The following is a 16,574-nucleotide window of genomic DNA, read 5'->3' on the forward strand; positions in this document are numbered from 1 at the left end:
GCAGCTTTACTGGTCCTAGACAAAACCTGAAAACAACCCAGATACCCCTCAATGGGTGAATGGTTTAAGCAGACTGAGGCACGTCCATACTGTGGAATACTATTCAGCAGTACCAAAGCATGAATGTTGAACACATGTACACGCACCACACCTGGGATAGATCTCAAGGGAGTTGTGTTGAGTGAAACAGCCAATCTCAAAATGTCACATAAGGTATGATTCCATTTATATAATATTCTCAAGATGACAAGATTATAAAGATTGAGAACAAATCAGTGATTGGGGTTAGGGATGGGTGTGGTGGGGGAGAGTGAATGTGATTTTAAAAGGGTGACACAAGAAAGATCTTTTGTACTGAGGGAACAGGTCTCTTCTTGACTGTTGGTGATGGCTATGTGAATCCGCACATGTGATAAGATTGCATAAAACTAGACACACACACACACACACACACACACACACACGTGCATAAAACTGGTGAGATCTGAATAAGGTATGTGAGTCCTAACAGTATTACTTTTGTAGTTTTGCTGTTGTACTGCAGGTGTTGCCATAGGAGAAACTGGGTGAAAAGTACCTGGGAACCCCTCTATTTTTGTAACATTCTGTGAACAAAATACAAAGTTAAAAAGTTGGGAGAAAAGGAATAGAACATGAAAACAGGGCCACCCTTTGAAAGGCTATCTGAAAAATATGACCAACTTTATTTTGTGGAGATAAAGCCAGAGTGACAACTTATGGATGGATGGTGGCTATAGAAATAGAAATGATTCCCAAACTGATTCTTTCGTATGACCAGTCTATTTTCATGTTTCAGGACGTTCACAAAACCTGATTCAGTGTGTTGATTGACACTTCCTTTTAATTGGGACATGTCTGTTTTTCCTAATGAAAAATGTTCTAGGAGACCAAGCAGCTTCAAGATGCTGTTTTATTATTGGCTTTGAACTGTTGCCACATCCACTTTCTGAAGACATGCAGCGGTTGATAATAGCCGCTGGGGGTCAGACTTCCCCATGGCACCTTCTCAGACATATCTCAGACCCAGTGCATCTGCAAAGCCCGGACCTACAGATTAATAGGACTCAAATCTTCCTTTCTTCTTGTAAGGGCTCACCAAAGCAGACAGAAATATTGGTGTTTGTGTTAATCACCCAGCTCAGAACACAAACAGATCCAGGGATCTTGGAAGAAATACCAGAGTAGTTTTGTATAAATCCTAGTTAAATACATCCTAGTTAATGAGGAATTCAGCAGAGGGCTAGTGTTTTCTTTAACCTCTGGATAAAATAGAGTCTTCCTGCAATCTGGGGAGAGGAGCCCCGTCCTGGGCCCCACCCAGCCATGCCTTTACCATGGGACAAGAGTCCCAATTCTTGTTTCAAATGGCTGGAAAAGAAACCCATAGATTTTGTGAGCAATGATGAGCTGAAGATAATTCTTAAAAATACCTTAATAAAGGGGAAATGTCAGCCTCAGGCTATGGGCAAAGGGGCACATTTTAAAAAGGAGTCGGTTATGAATCACAGAAGAGAATAAACCAGGATTGGTATAGCCAGATTCTAGAAGTTGGTTTTGAGTTTTTTGAGTTTGACCAGTGTATCGCTGTCTCTGATGGCCAGGGCATGGCCGGAAATGCCAAGAGCTGAGTTACTGTGTTGCAATAAGATGAGGGTGAGGGCTAGGTGCCAGCCAGCAACACCATGCACACAGGTCCAGAAAAGATGCTGGTGCCTGCCAGGGGTTATTGCCTCTAGTTGGTTCTCTGAAGATGCTGTGGTTGAGTCATAAGGGAACCTCTTGCATTTATGCCTTTACAGAACCAATTAATCAAACTTCTCACAGAGGGAGAAGAGATTTTATCTTCCCAAAGGTAAAAAAGGAATTTCCAAGTGATCAATTTCACAGATCAGGCACCACCTGGTCTTGAGGCTTCAGTAATTGCATCTCTTTTCTCTACATGTATTTCTAGGTGGTGTTCAGATTCTGGAACATGCATGCAACTAAAATGTGTTTGGAGACTGTGTCCACCTGTTCTTATACTTTGAGAATCTAGTTAGTACCAAGGGATTTCCAAGATTCCCTACTGTCTCCTTCACATACCTTGCTACTCTTGCTTTGCAGGGTGAGTTGCGATGTCATCACTTAAGATTCAAGAGCTCTCAGCAAACAGTCTAGAACAGATTAAAAGAAATTTCCTGAAATCCCTGTCTTGGAAACCTGAGTGGCAAGATACACCACTTGCATCAAATGGTAAGAAATACGGTCGCGCATTAAGTGAAGCCCTAACAATTAAAGCCATCAACTTTAACAGAGGTTGAGAAAACAAAAGACGTTCCAGTTTACAGTGGCCCCAAGCCAGGAGACTGCTGAGACTGGAGAAAACTCAGACTGCAGACTGAAGAATGCTATCTTCTAAGAGGAATGTGCTAATGAAAGTTTTCAGGAACAGCAGTTTTGTCAAGTTTCTTCCAGAATGTTAATCAGCCAGGACTTCAAAGTATTACTGGTCAGGTAAATAGTCTCTGGCAGGTGCAAGGAAGAGAAACACACAAAATCTCCCTTGAGCAAGTTTAGGGGGAATAAAATCTGATGTTATATGCTGGCTTTTAACTCTTTTCAGTAACGATAAATTACCTTGGTTATCGATGAAAGATTGAAATATCACCTAGACCTTTAAGGATATAAGTATAGTTTATGGAAGAGGCAAGGGCAAAACAGAAAAAAAAAATGCTGCCCTGAGAATGAACTTGGGGTTTTCTGCCTACTACAAGATTAAATGAATGTTCCTTGCCGTTGGCAAAAAAAGTAATTTTAGGTCTCAGCTTCTACGAGTTTTGCATCAGTCTTCTCTAAAGTTGCTTCTTTTGATCTCAACTTTCTGTTGAGAGATTCAGGTAAAAGATTGTATGATTCCCAATAACACATTTATCCAGCTATGACTCCAAAAATTCTGAGCTGCATAAACAAGTATGATAAAGTCAAACACTCCCGTGTGAGCAATCAGAGCAAAAACCCATGTTGTCTGTACCTACTGTATCTGAGGTTGAACACTGAGTTATAAGGCTCAAAATCATTCCTACACTTCCCTGCATTCAGAGAGGTAAACACCTCAATTTCAGACACTGAATTTCCTGCTCTGTGTTAAAAGTTGTTCGATACCTTTGAGATCGCTAGAGAGTTGCTGGGTTGTGGCAAAACTGCCATGGAGTGGATTCAAATAGGGCTCTGCTTCCAGAATGAAGGGTATTGTTCCTGCTGATGTCACTTAAAATTGTGCTCAGCTACTCAGACTTTCTGACACTCTGTTCTAAATCTGTAAATGAAAAGAATACACCTCTCCTAGAGAGCTGTCATGGGCATTAGGGAAGTTTGCATGTAGTAGAGATTGCATGTAGTAGGGGGCAGAGTTTGCATGTGGAAGGGGGCGTCCTATCACTCCCTCGGCACATTGAATGAACACACTTGGAAAAGTTATTCAGGAGTTTCCTTCCTGGCTCAGCAGTTAATGAACCCAAATAGGATCCATGAGGATGTGGGTTTGATCTCTGGCCTCTATCAGTGGGTTGAGGATCCCACGTAGCTGCTGTGATGTAGGCTGGCAGCTACAGCTCTTATTCGACCCCTAGCCTGGGAACCTCCATATGCCATGGGTGCAGCCCTAAAAAGTAAAAAGAAGAAAAGTGATTCAATTTCAACATTTATTCTGGGGAATGTCTCAGGTCCTACACTGGATTTGCTGGCTTTACACGGAGAAGCATTTCTAAGGCCACAGAAGTCCTTACAATTTCATTTTTTTCCAGTTTTATTGAGATATAATTGATACCCAATACTATATAAGTTTAAGGTGTACAGGGTAATTATTTGGCTTATGCACATCATGAAATGATGACCACGGTAAATTTAGGGAACATCCGTCATGTCACATAGATATAAAATTAAAGAAGTAGAAAAAATATTTTTTTCCTTGTGATGATAACTCTTTGGATTTGCACACTTAACAATTTTCACATATAACCCCCAAGAGTGTTAATGATATTGATCATGTTTATGTTACATCCTTTATATTTATTTATGACTGGAAGTTTGTACCTTTTGACCACCTTCGTCCAATTCTCCCTTTCCCACCTTCGGTCTCTGGTAACCACAGATCTCTTTCTCTAGGAGTTTATTTGTTTGTTTTTGAAGTATAATGGACCTTCACACTCTGTTAGTTCCTGATACACAGCACCGTGATTCGATAGTTACGTCCATTTAAAATGGTCCCTATGATAAGTCTCATTGCCATCTGTCACCATACACAAATAGTACCTAATTGTTGACTATATTCCCACCCTGGACGTTTCAGAGCTGTGACTCATTTACTTTGTAACTGGAGATCTGTGCCTCCTAATCTTCCTCTCCTTTTCTCTCTTCCCATCCTCCTCCCCCCTGCCCTTCCTTTCCTTGACAGTGTTTCCCTCCCTAAGCCAGGAGTACAGCTTTCCTTTTAAGAAGTACTGTTTTCTTTTCATGCAGTGACTGGTTCAGAAGCATCAGAAAGCGGCAGCATAGTAGTAGAAGCTGAAATTGAAATCACTGGAGGGTTTTTTTTTTTAATGCAAAAAGCTTGCGATATTCATTTATTTTTAAATTATACATGCGTGCTTATCTCTGCTGCGCTTGGTTTTCTCCTTATCTGCCGATTCCTGGCCTGACCCTTTTCTTCTCTCCTCCTTCTTCCCATCACAGAAATGAATGTGACCTCAAAACATTTTTGTGCCATTTCTCTTTTGGTTCGATGTCACACAATCTTGCTGGAGAAGTGGAGGTAGCTTCAATTCATCTTTCATTCCTTGCTTTGTGTCCTCCAAACTTGATAACTATTTCCTTCCTAAAAAAGATAAAATTCCAGAGTCTCTCCTTCCATTGAACTCCATTCTCCTTTCACTTCTGAGCTGTGAACCATCTCATAATTATGATTCTTCACATGAAACCCTCCCCTTAGACTTCCTGTTCTTTTATTTGTTCTTGTGGATAAGAGGATGAAATGTGAGCTGGAAGATAATATTATAAAGTCCATTTTTATCAGAATCAATAAGGCACCAAAAGTGTTGTAAGTTTCAGGGGCAGGCTGGAGGAAAAAAGAAAGAATATATATAGAGAGAGAGCAGGAGGGGGTTGGAAGGAGGCTACAGAGCTCTGGCCTTAATCTTGCCTTGAGTATCTGAATGAACACAAAAATACATCAGATTTGGTGATGAACCAAAATGTGCTGAGATAATTGAAATGAAAACCAAAAGAAAAAGCCAAATTATTTCAATATATTAGACTTACAGACTTATGCCAAGAGAACTGAACTTAACATGAATGGATGCAAAAACCTATATGTGGTGTTAAAAAGTAGTTGACTATAGTGTGGAAAATTAATAAAGTATTTAAAAAGAAATAAACCACGATGATGGGGATATGTCTGAAGGATGTGAGAACTGAATGGAAGAGTTCCCATTAGCCAAAGCTGGAATGATTTGAGAAGAAGATATATAGTGTTGGATTATAATCCAAAGTATGTGATGAATATCCATGAGTCTATGCAGATATAAATAAATGATTGACTAAATAACTAGGAGAAAAATCTCTTGTGTAGAAGAATTCCAGATATTTTTGCAGATAATCTGCCCTCAAGGAGGTGGAGCATCACTCTCTACTTCTGTGAGGCTTAGTGCCTTCTTTCTAGAAAGTAGAGTATGGGAAGGAGGAAACAAAAAAAAGGTAACTTTGGGAGGAGAAACCTGGCAGCACTGTCTCAGCTGGGTTGGTGATCAAGATCAATAACAGTGATCAATCATACTGATAGTATGTGTCCTTGATATGTATGTGGAAGATGGCACTTTACCTCTGTGGTCTTCCTCCCCAAGAGCTGTCACCCCAATCTAATCATGTGAAAAAACATAAGAAAAAAATCACAGTAGAAAAGCCTTGTACAAAATATATAATCAGTCTTCTTAAAACTCTCAAGATCACCAAAAACAAGGAAAATCTCAGAAACTGTCATGGTCAAGAGGAATCTAAGGAGATATGATAATTAAATGTCACATAGTACCTTGGATGGGAGCCTGGAACTGAAAAAGGACATTAGGTTGAAACTAAGAAAATCTGAATAAAGTTATAAACTTTAGTTAATAATAGTGTATAGTGATATTAATTTATTAGTTGTGACAAATGTACTATACTTATGTAAGAACAATTTTCTAAATTGCATGTGTGTATAGCTGGCTATGACAGCAATGGATTGAATAAGAGATGGGCCAGTTTAATGTGAGGCAAAACAAGAGGGGGCCAGTACATAGGGAGGAGAGTAAGTGGGTGCCTCAGCAGAAGAGGGAGAAGACATGTCACTTTTCGCTCTAGAGGCATATTGACTAGGACCTTTCGTCCTAGTGACACTGACACAGCTTTTACTTCAGTCAACTATCCCATCTAGATTAGCAATGGGAGAGAGTAAAAGAAGAGTTAAAAACATAGATATGATGTTTTTTATAAATCCAAATGCAACAATTACTACAATAAATGTGAACAGCTAAACCTTTTGGTTAAAAGATGGAGATTAGCATCATGGATTTTTAAAACTCTAGCTATAGGGTATTTTAAAAGGCATATAACATTTTCATACCTATGTATTAAATTTTTAAAATAGAATAAGCTATCCCAGGGAAATGCTAAGAACAACAAAAACAATATCAAAAGTTGACATAATTATTGCTTATCAGACAAAACAGGCTCTTAAACCAGAAAAAGAAAACAACACCATTAATTCAGTTAGTATTGGGTCTGACTTATTGTAATTGAAAAGCCTTAAGTAACAGTAGCTTAAAGTTAAGAAAAGTGTTGTCTTTCATGGCCATAAAATGAAAAAAAGTCATAAAACAGGTGGTCTTGGGTTCCAAACTTTACCAACACGAATCAGGTTGAGAGGCGGCAGCTCCCAAGAAGCCCATACACCTTCCGGCCACTTCATATATTGCTGTGGAGGACACATGCCCAAGGAAGAACGTGCAGAACCTCCCCAGAGAGGGAGGCAGAGATGAAAGAAAAATGCCTGCCAAGGAGCAGAATCAAGATCTAATCAAGGAGTTTGCATACGCTTTCCCTGTGCTGGTCCAGCAGGATTGCAGAACTGCTCTTGACTGACTTCTGTGTTTCTCTTCTTTGTCCATTTTCAGAACAGGAGCTTTTATTGAGACCCTCATTCCTGCTCCTTTGTTGTACATTGAGCATGTGTGTCTATTTAATTCATAAGTCACAGAAACACAAAGTCACTTTCAAACCTGAAGGAAAGGACTGTGCATGAATCAAAGATCTTAGACTTTGAGGTTAAAATAGTCAGTGGATGGGACTTTGGGTTCTTTCACCCTGGGAAGATGGGGGTTCTCTTCAAGAAAAGAAGATCAAAATAGGTATTTAGAGACAAAAAGTGTTGACTCAGAGACTAGATTTGTTCATCAAATCCATTTCCTCCTCTTCCTGATCACACAGTTAAACTTCATTTCCTGTTGGTCCTTGTAGTTCTAGTCAATGGAATGTGAATGGGAGTGATACTCACACTTCCTCCATCCTATTTCACCTTCGACAAGCTAGATGGAAACAAGCAGGGGGACTTTGGAAGCCAACCATTAAAAAGGGTGAATTCACAGGATTGAAGGAGCCTTACTTAATCACTACGTGGAAATGGGCTGGCACCTTACTTAAATCACTACATGGAAATGAGCTGGCCTTTTGCTTAGGCTGTGTTTTAGACTTTATGCAAGCTAGAAATGAGTCATTATGCATTTTTTAAGGCCTTTTTTTTTTAGAGCAGTTTTATATTCACAGCAAAATTGTGAAGAAAGTTCAGAGATGTTCCATATATATCCTGACCCCACAATATACATAGTACGCCCTGGCTTTATTATCAACATTTCCTCACCAGGGTGCTACATTTATTACAAGGATATATGCTGATGCATCAATCATTCAAAGTCCAGAGTTTACCTTAGGGTTCACTTTGGTGTTGTTCATCCTGTGGGTTTGGGCAAATGTATAATGACGTGTATCCATTATTACAGTATAACACAGTGTATTTTCACTGCCCTAAAATCCTCTCTGTTCCACCTGGTCATCCCTCTCCCACATCCCAGACCCTGGTAACCACTGCTCTTCTTACCATCTCCATAGTTTAGCTTTTTGCAAAATGTCATATAGTTGGAATCATACAGTACATAGTCTTTCATATTGGCTTCTTTCATTTAAGTACTAATATGCATTTAAGTTCCCCCATGTCTTTTCATACCTTAGTAGCTCATTTTTTTTAGCATTATGCATTTGTTTTGTTTTGTTTTAGCAGCTAGCATTGCCTTTGCTATTACAATAAAACCAAAATAAAAATTTTATATGGGAAGGAAATTATTTATATTTTCATCTTCCCTCAGCACATAGCAGTTCCCTTTAGAATTAATATACATATCTAATAAAGTATTCTTGATGTTTACAATAAAAGGTATTCTTTGCTTTTGTGGAGCTTCTTCTTCTTCTTTTTTTTTTTTTTTGGTCTCACGCATGGCATGTGGAAGTTCTTGGGCAGGAATCAAACCTGTGCCACAGCTGCAGTAGTGATGGATCCTTAACCCACTGTGTCACCTGGGAACTTCCATGTGAAGCTTCTAATCCATGAGTTGTTATGGTTTTTATTTCCATATATTTCTCTACTGAATTCCCCCTCTTATATTTATCATCAGTTCATCCCTATCTCAATCCTGATATATACTAGCTTTTGCCTGATATCCCCCCATTCATTTTCATTTTACTGTGTGGGAGAGAATGTTTATTGTTACTCAGGTGTCCATTGTCCACTTGAACCACAGTAACAGAACCCTTGATTTTTACTATGTATGTGACCAGCCAAAGTGCATTTCTCAGCACTCCCTGTACCTACATACTGATGTTTGTCTTGGTTCTAACCAATTGGTTGTAAACAAAGTTTGTGCAACTTCCAGGAAGTATCCTCTTTCCTGATTTCTGGAATGTGGAAGTAATTGTTAAGAGTTCTAGCAGGAATCTAGGACCTTGAGGTGACCTTGGGGACAGAAGTTGAGATAAAAAGAGGCTGAGTTCCTGTCACTAAGGAATAGCATATCAGCCTTGGATGACTGCCTACACTTTTTCCCCCCAAGGGAGATCATATTATTTATTTTTCTATAATTTAATTTATGTCTAGCATCCACCTTCTTCCCAGAAATGGAAAATTCAATTAATTCAGAGAAAATGCAGTAGGAATAACACATGTATTAGGCTACTTGAAATTGTAGCAGTTCATTGAAGTTCTATTTTTTAGTCTTTTTTTCTATAGGTTTTTATTGCATATTTTTTGCCCATTAATCTTTACTTTTTCAATATAGAATCCACTGTTAATTCCATCCAAAGTAGTTTTTAAATTCTAGATATCGTATGTTTCATCTCTAGAAGTTTTGTTTAGTTTTGTTTTTTAGGGCTGGACCCATGGCACATTGAAGTTCCCAGCCTAGGGTTCTATCCAGAGCTGCAGCCACCACCCCACACCACACCACAGTCACACCAGATCTGAGTGCGTCCTCAACCTACACCACAGTTCACGGCAACGCTGGATCCTCAACCCACTGAGCAAGGCCAGGGACCAAACCAGAGTCCTTATGGGTACTAGTCAGGTTCATCACCTCTGAGCCACAACAAGAACTCCTAGAAGTTTTATTTAGGTCTTTTTTATTTTTCATGTCTCTACTTAATGCCTTCAAGCATTACATTATGTTCTTGAAATATATAATACAGTTATAATAACTGTTTTAATGTTCTCATCTCTTATTATATCATCTATATAATTATAAGTGTTTCTATTGATATTTCTCCTTGTTATGGGTTATATTGTCCTGCTTTTTGTATGCCTTGTAATTTTTTATTCGATGCCAGGCATTATGAATTTTACATAATGCTGGATATTTTTTGTATTCTTCGAAATATTTTTGAGCTTTCCCCTCTTAAAAGTAGTTAAGTTATTGGGAAATAGTTTGATCCTTCTGAGGCTTCCTTTTAATATTTGTGAAGTGGTACCAAAGCAGCCTATAGTCTAGGACAAAATTTGCCCTGAGGTAATACCCTTCTGAATACTTTACGTAATGCCCCATGAATTTGCAAATTTTCCTTTTTTTTTTTTTTTTTTTGGAAAGAACACAAACTGTTCCTGGCCCTGTGTGAGTTCCAGAGACTGTTCCCTCTTCTCTTTTCAGGTGGTTCTTTTTTCTCCCTTGGGTACTTTCTTTACACACGTGCCCTGAGTGATTCTGGGCAGATCTGAGGGGATCCTCTGCAGATCATCAGAACTCTGCCTCTTGGTACCTTTCTCTTCTCTGTGATTTAGCTCTATGAATTCTCACTGGCTTAGCATCTCCGGATTACTAACTCTCTTCTTAACTCAGCCAGACAGTTGGGCTCCACCTGGCTTTCCCTCCTGCACTGTAGCCTGGAAATTCAATCCGGTCAGTAAGCTGAGACATCTTGTTTACTTTTGTTTACTTTTGCTCTCTCAGGATTACTGTCCGGTGTTGCCTGATGTCAGTGTCTGAAAACCATTGTTTCTAATACGTGTCTAATCGTTAGTTGTTTCAGATAGGAAGATAAAGCTGGTCCCTCTTCATTTAGTTTTTTTTTAAATGGGAGAAATAAATTTCTCTTGTGTAGCTGCTCTTGACATAACTCTAACATTATACTTTAATATTATACTTAACTAATATAGTCCTAAGTAAAACACTCACTAAATTTTAGCTGGATAGCTGTTGTTTTAAACAATTATCCAGGAATCAATATATGTGATGGGTATATTTTTTCCTGGGTAGAGGAAAATAAGTCCACTGTGTATTTCTTGTGATGCTATAAGGTTATATAATATTTAGCCACTGAGAAAGCAGATTTTATTTGAGGAATAATTAACAAAGGATCAGCTCCTCTCCCAGAGCTGTAATTGAGCTCTTCAGTAGTTGATAGCTTTAGTTAGTGAGCTGGCTCGTAGATGTTGAGGTTAACTCTCAACTCCAGCCTTCTCCACATACACAAGAGTGAAAAACAGAATTGTTTCTCCAGCTGGAGGGAGAACTTTCTGATAATATAAACAAAACATGCACATCACTCAGGCTGTGTGGTTCTGAGGCTGTGTGATCATCTGCTCTAAGTTCCATCTTTATCCTTCTGCATGTAGTTACTCTGGATGCTTCTTTTTATGTGTGTTTTTACCATTTATTTTCTTTCTTTTTTTCCTTTTTTTTGCCCGTGTCCAGGATATATGGGAGTTCCTGGGCCAGGGATTGAACCTGCACCACAGCAGTGACCCAAGTCACTGCAATGACAATGCCGATTCTTAACCCTCTGTGCCACAAGGGAACTCCTATTTCCACATCTTTTTTTACTCGGTATAGGTCAAACTTCAAAGATGATGCAATAAAAGGAGAACTGAAATCAGATCTGAATTTATCAACCACTTGGTCATTGCATATTATTTAATTACTTAGTTTATCCATTATTCATCACTTAGTCTTAGTTTTTTTCATCTATAAATGGAATATTACCTATATCACAGAGGTGTTGAAAGAACTAAATGAGATAATTTAGTGCATGAAAAGCATATAGTGAAGTGTTTTATAGAATATATATGTTAAGTAAAATGATGATGGATTTCCTTCTTTATAGTTCAACTTTCCTTTTTCTCTCTTTACCCTCTACTTTTTAAAATGATTTTTATTTTTTCCCTTATGGCTAGTTTACAGTGTTCTGTCAATTTTATACTGTACAGCAAAGTGACCCAGTCACACACACATATATGCATTCTTTTTCTCACATTATTCTCCATCATGCTCCATCAAAAGTGAATGGATATAGTTCCCAGTGCTATACAGCAGGATCTCATTGCTTATCCATTCCAAATGCAATAGTTTGCATCTGTTAACCCCAGATTCCCAGTCCAGCCCACTCCCTCTCCCTCTCCCTTGGCAACTACAAGTCCATGAGTTTCTTTTCTGTGTAAAGTTTCATTTGTGCTGTATATTAGATTCCAGATATAAGTGATATCATATTACCCTCTACTTTTTGAGGAGAACCTTCCCAATAAAATTTTCAAAATGAAAACAAAATTAATGAGGATCATCTTAGGACTTAAAGGGGCTACAGAGTAAGGTGTTATAAGGATGCTCAGAATGCATTTAATCACTAACCTTTGATCTCGAATGCAAATATCAGATAAATAATCTTTAGAAAATGCCAACTCAGGAAGTAAGAACTGCGGCCTCTGAAATAAGCATGCCAGCATCCAAGAAGTCGCTTTAGAAACACTTCTGGCTTCTATTAAATCTCTGTCCAGGACTAATTTTGGCTTGCATTTAATGCAGGAGGTAATGAGAGGCCATTTGAGTTGTCTCTTAAAGCAGCCAAGGACTTTTATTGCTGTTCTCAGAATAGAGCCAAGGACTTAATCCTCATCTGTAAAATGAAGACATTTGATTAGGTAACTCCCAGCTGTACAAATTGTATGATTAGCTAATTATTCATTGTAGAAGTCTAGCCCTTTACATTTATCTCACATGAATCAATTTATATCAGTTCAAGCCTGGTGGACATAAGCCATAAAGAAAAAAATTTTTTCTTGGCTCTACAAGTACCATGCTAAATAATAATAATAATAATAATAATAATAATAATAATAATAATTTAATAAGGGTAGCTTATCCTTAAGATAATTTAAAAATGTATGGAGCAGTCGAGAGCTTCCCAGATAAGTGTGGAGAGGGGGAAGAATAAGAAAAAATGAGAAGGCTCAGAATCTTCTTTCATCATTACTTAGCACCTTCTTCCTTCCGCTGGCAATGACAAACGTAAAACTGTATTTTACTCTCACGACAGCCTTTCTCATGAAAGACAAGAACAAACCTCTTATCTTTGGCTGATTTTTCTCCAGCCCTGAGCATTTCCATCCAGTGTGTTTCATTAAGGGGAGGAGGAAGGATTGTATAGCAAATCTCTTATCCAGCATTCTAGCACCATTTTCAGCATTTCTGCAGTGGCACACCAGACATGGCTTTGTGCCGAATACTTCCTCAATCTTCAGCATCAAGATAAAAAACAACTTCCCATCTGGGACATCTGAAATAAGTAGGAGGAAAAACATTGAGGAAAATGTTTCTTCAGCATCCATTTCTTTGTATTCCCATTACCTTTCTGGAACAGATTAACAGTGTTGTGATTTCTTCTGCTTAGTGGTGCTATTTTTTATGGCCCTCTAGGCAAGTTTTAGCACCTGAAGTGGCTGCAGCCATGCTACACTGAACAGCCACCAGAATTCAGTCTATCATTTACAGACTCTTAGGAGGCAAATGGAAAGATGGCCCTGATTGAAACATATACATAATCCTTTCCTATGGGGAAAGGCTCTCATGGTTTTATCTAAATATAAAGACCACCCTGAGACAATCAGTCCAATTATGGGCATAATTTGTCTCTTTCAACATGACCTTCTTCTTGTTAGCCAACATACTTTCAATGATATAGGAAGGATTCTATTAAAAGAAAATCTGCACAGGAGAAGCCCAGCATTTCTTAAACATTTGGGTAGGCAGTTGAATGTGACCATGTTAAAATTAAGGTTGTTTTCATATTTCAAACAACTACGTTGTGAAATGTTTATGGCAATAAACTTGCTTGTTGGGATTCACAATCAGTCAGTTCAATAGCTTGCATTTCGTCTTTGTGTGTGTGTGTTTAGGGCCGCACCTGAGGCATATGGAGATTCCCAGGCTAGGGGTCTAATTGGAGCTGTAGCTGCTGGCCATGTCTGCCACCTACACCACAGCTCACAGCAGCTTGCATTTTATCTTGAAGCAAAGGATGGCTCTGAACAGAACTGTGCTATATTCTTGATTAGGTTTGGCAGTTCAAACATGTTTCTGTGGGAATTAAAGTATATAATGAAACTGAAGGATGCCTGAGTGCATGCCTCATTCTTTCATCCAACAAATAATTATTAAATAGCTTTTATGTGTCAAAACTGTTCCCACCATTGTTTACCCTGTGGTGAAAAAACAAAACCGAAGGCATACACAGTCTCTGCACTCATAGAGATCCCTTGTAGAGTCTAGTGGGAAAGACAGATATGTAGATATTTAAGTCCCCCAATAAATATATAATTATGAAAGAGTAGGTTGCTCTAGAGGGAACAAATGTCGTTCTCTTATTTTAATTGCTTTGGGGAGGGAGGTCATATAAGTTCTTTCTGAGAAAGAAACATTTATTTTTTTTTATTTTTTTTTTTTTTGTCTTTTTGCTATTTCTTTGGGCCGCTCCCGCGGCATATGGAGGTTCCCAGGCTAGGGGTTGAATCGGAGCTGTAGCCACCGGCCTACGCCAGAGCCACAGCAACGTGGGATCTGAGCCGCGTCTGCAGCCTACACCACAGCTCACGGCAACGCCGGATCGTTAACCCACTGAGCAGGGGCAGGGACCGAACCGCAACCTCATGGTTCCTATCGGATTCGTTAACCACTGCGCCACGACGGGAACTCCAGAAAGAAACATTTAAATGGAAACATCAAACACCAGTAGGGTTTAACCAAGAGGAATATTCAAGGGAAGAATTCCATGCAGAAGAAGCATCCACATCATCCAGTAGTTCTGAGACATTCAAATTTCACCAACAGAACCAACCCTCAGGTGAGATAATTGTTGTATTGTATTTCTAAAAGTTGGAAATTTCCTGGACAACATCATGGAGTTGAATCGTCATTTTTTTATGGAATCCACAATGAAACACTCGAGTCATTCTCTTCTTTGGATAAAATTTGGCCTTTATAACGGCTAAAAATAAACTCTAGCTAGTAAGACTTGTCCATCTAATTTTACAGAAATTAAAGTTCCAGCTTCTATTTAAGATTATGTTGTCAGACATATCGATCTTGCCAAGAGGGCCAGAAAATACAGAATTAATACCTGTAGATCATTTCCAGTGCAAGGAAGACAGGATATACTTCTTTACAAAAAGTCACTTCACCATTCATAATCTGATTTGAAGATGCACAGTCTATAACATTAAATATTTGTTTTTCCTTCTTATTCTGATAAGGCCTGGTAGTGATACCTTGTTCACAAGTTTCACAGCATTCAGAAATACAGCAGAATTTACAGAAGAACAGTCCAGAGTCTGTGGACTTTCATCTCAACTTTGCAAAATTCATAGAGATTTCTAGCTTTATTATGTCTAAACAATAAAACAGCCTGTCGCATAATTAGATTAAAGAATCTGTAGACTTAATCTTTATTAACTTCATTACTCTCTAAGAAAAACACTATTCTTTATAGAACACTGGATTCAAAGAATATTAATAGATGTTACTTTAAAAAGAGAGAGATTTTGCTCAAGTGTGTGGAAATGCTAAATTAAACAAAGAAGGGTTATTTCATAACTCTTTAGATCCTCAAATATACTAGTGTTCATTGAAAATATATTAAAGGAGTTCCTGTTGTGGCTCAGTGGTTAACGAATCTGACTAGAAACCATGAGATTGAGGGTTTGATCCCTGGCCTTGCTCAGTGGGTTAAGGATCGGCCATGAGCTGTGATGTAGGCTCAGATCCCACATTGCTATGGCTCTGGCATAGGCCGGTGGCTACAGCTCTGATTAGACCCCTGACCCGGGAACCTCCATATTCTGTGAGTGCGGCCTCAGAAAAGACAAAAAAAAAAAAAAAAAAAGAAAATATATTAAAAGGGGGATTCACTATGTGGTATTTCTTAGATGCATTTGTCTAAGGAACCCTTTTCCGTTGGTCATCAGTGGGAATTAGCATTATGTGGAATATTCATTGGAAGTGCTAACCCTAATGAAAAAGTTTAAGTTGAATGAGTGACTCCTATATTGAGGACTCATCTTACATGAGGTTTCATAAAATATTAGCAAGCAAAGTCTTGCAAGTTTTCAGTTCCTGGAAATTTGAGGAGAGCTTCCCGATAGAAGCTGGGGCTTCAGAGTGGTAAGGACCAGAGTAGAGAACAATTGCAAGAATATCCCCAAATTTTCACTCCTCTCTATATCTATGCCCTTTGCAAATTGTCCCGTCAAGAGATGTGCTTTATTCTCCACACCTTGAATAGAGCTTATTAGCCTTGTGGCTTGCTTTGTACAGTGTCTGGTTGCAATTCCTCAAGATACCTATGTATTTCCTCTCTTTCTCTCACTCTCTTGGACCTCTGCCTCTGGCCGTGACAACAAGCTTGGCTGGCCCCAGGGACCACGAGAGACCATGCAGAGCATGGCTGAATCAGGCAAGCCCAGGTTATCCTACACCAGCACACCTCCTGCTGACCTGCCAGGAGGCTGTTGGTTCATCAGTGAATTGAACTGCCATGGCAGTGACAGCTATTGAATATAAATGAAAAGCAAGTGAATGGTGAAAGTAAGTCCCATTTACCAAGAGTTTAATTAAAAAGGAGAAAAAAAAAATCCTCTTTTATAGATGTTCTTTACTTGCCTTACAGAACATCAGACTCCCATT

The 16,574-nt window shown here is 38.8% G+C and overlaps 1 long non-coding RNA gene across 2 annotated transcripts in view; it reads left to right on the plus strand.

Moving 5' to 3' along the window:
- The window catches only part of LOC100511785, a 112,611-nt gene that overhangs the window by 40,187 nt on the left and 55,850 nt on the right, over positions 1–16,574 (plus strand). For both annotated transcript variants that reach the window (XR_002339477.1, XR_002339476.1), the window contains exon 4: positions 2,125–2,253. This is a non-coding gene — a long non-coding RNA (uncharacterized LOC100511785). The remainder of the gene's footprint in view (positions 1–2,124; positions 2,254–16,574) is intronic.

The sequence above is a fragment of the Sus scrofa genome, chromosome 15 (genome assembly GCF_000003025.6).
Source record: "Sus scrofa isolate TJ Tabasco breed Duroc chromosome 15, Sscrofa11.1, whole genome shotgun sequence".
Classification (NCBI taxonomy): Eukaryota; Metazoa; Chordata; class Mammalia; order Artiodactyla; family Suidae; genus Sus; species Sus scrofa.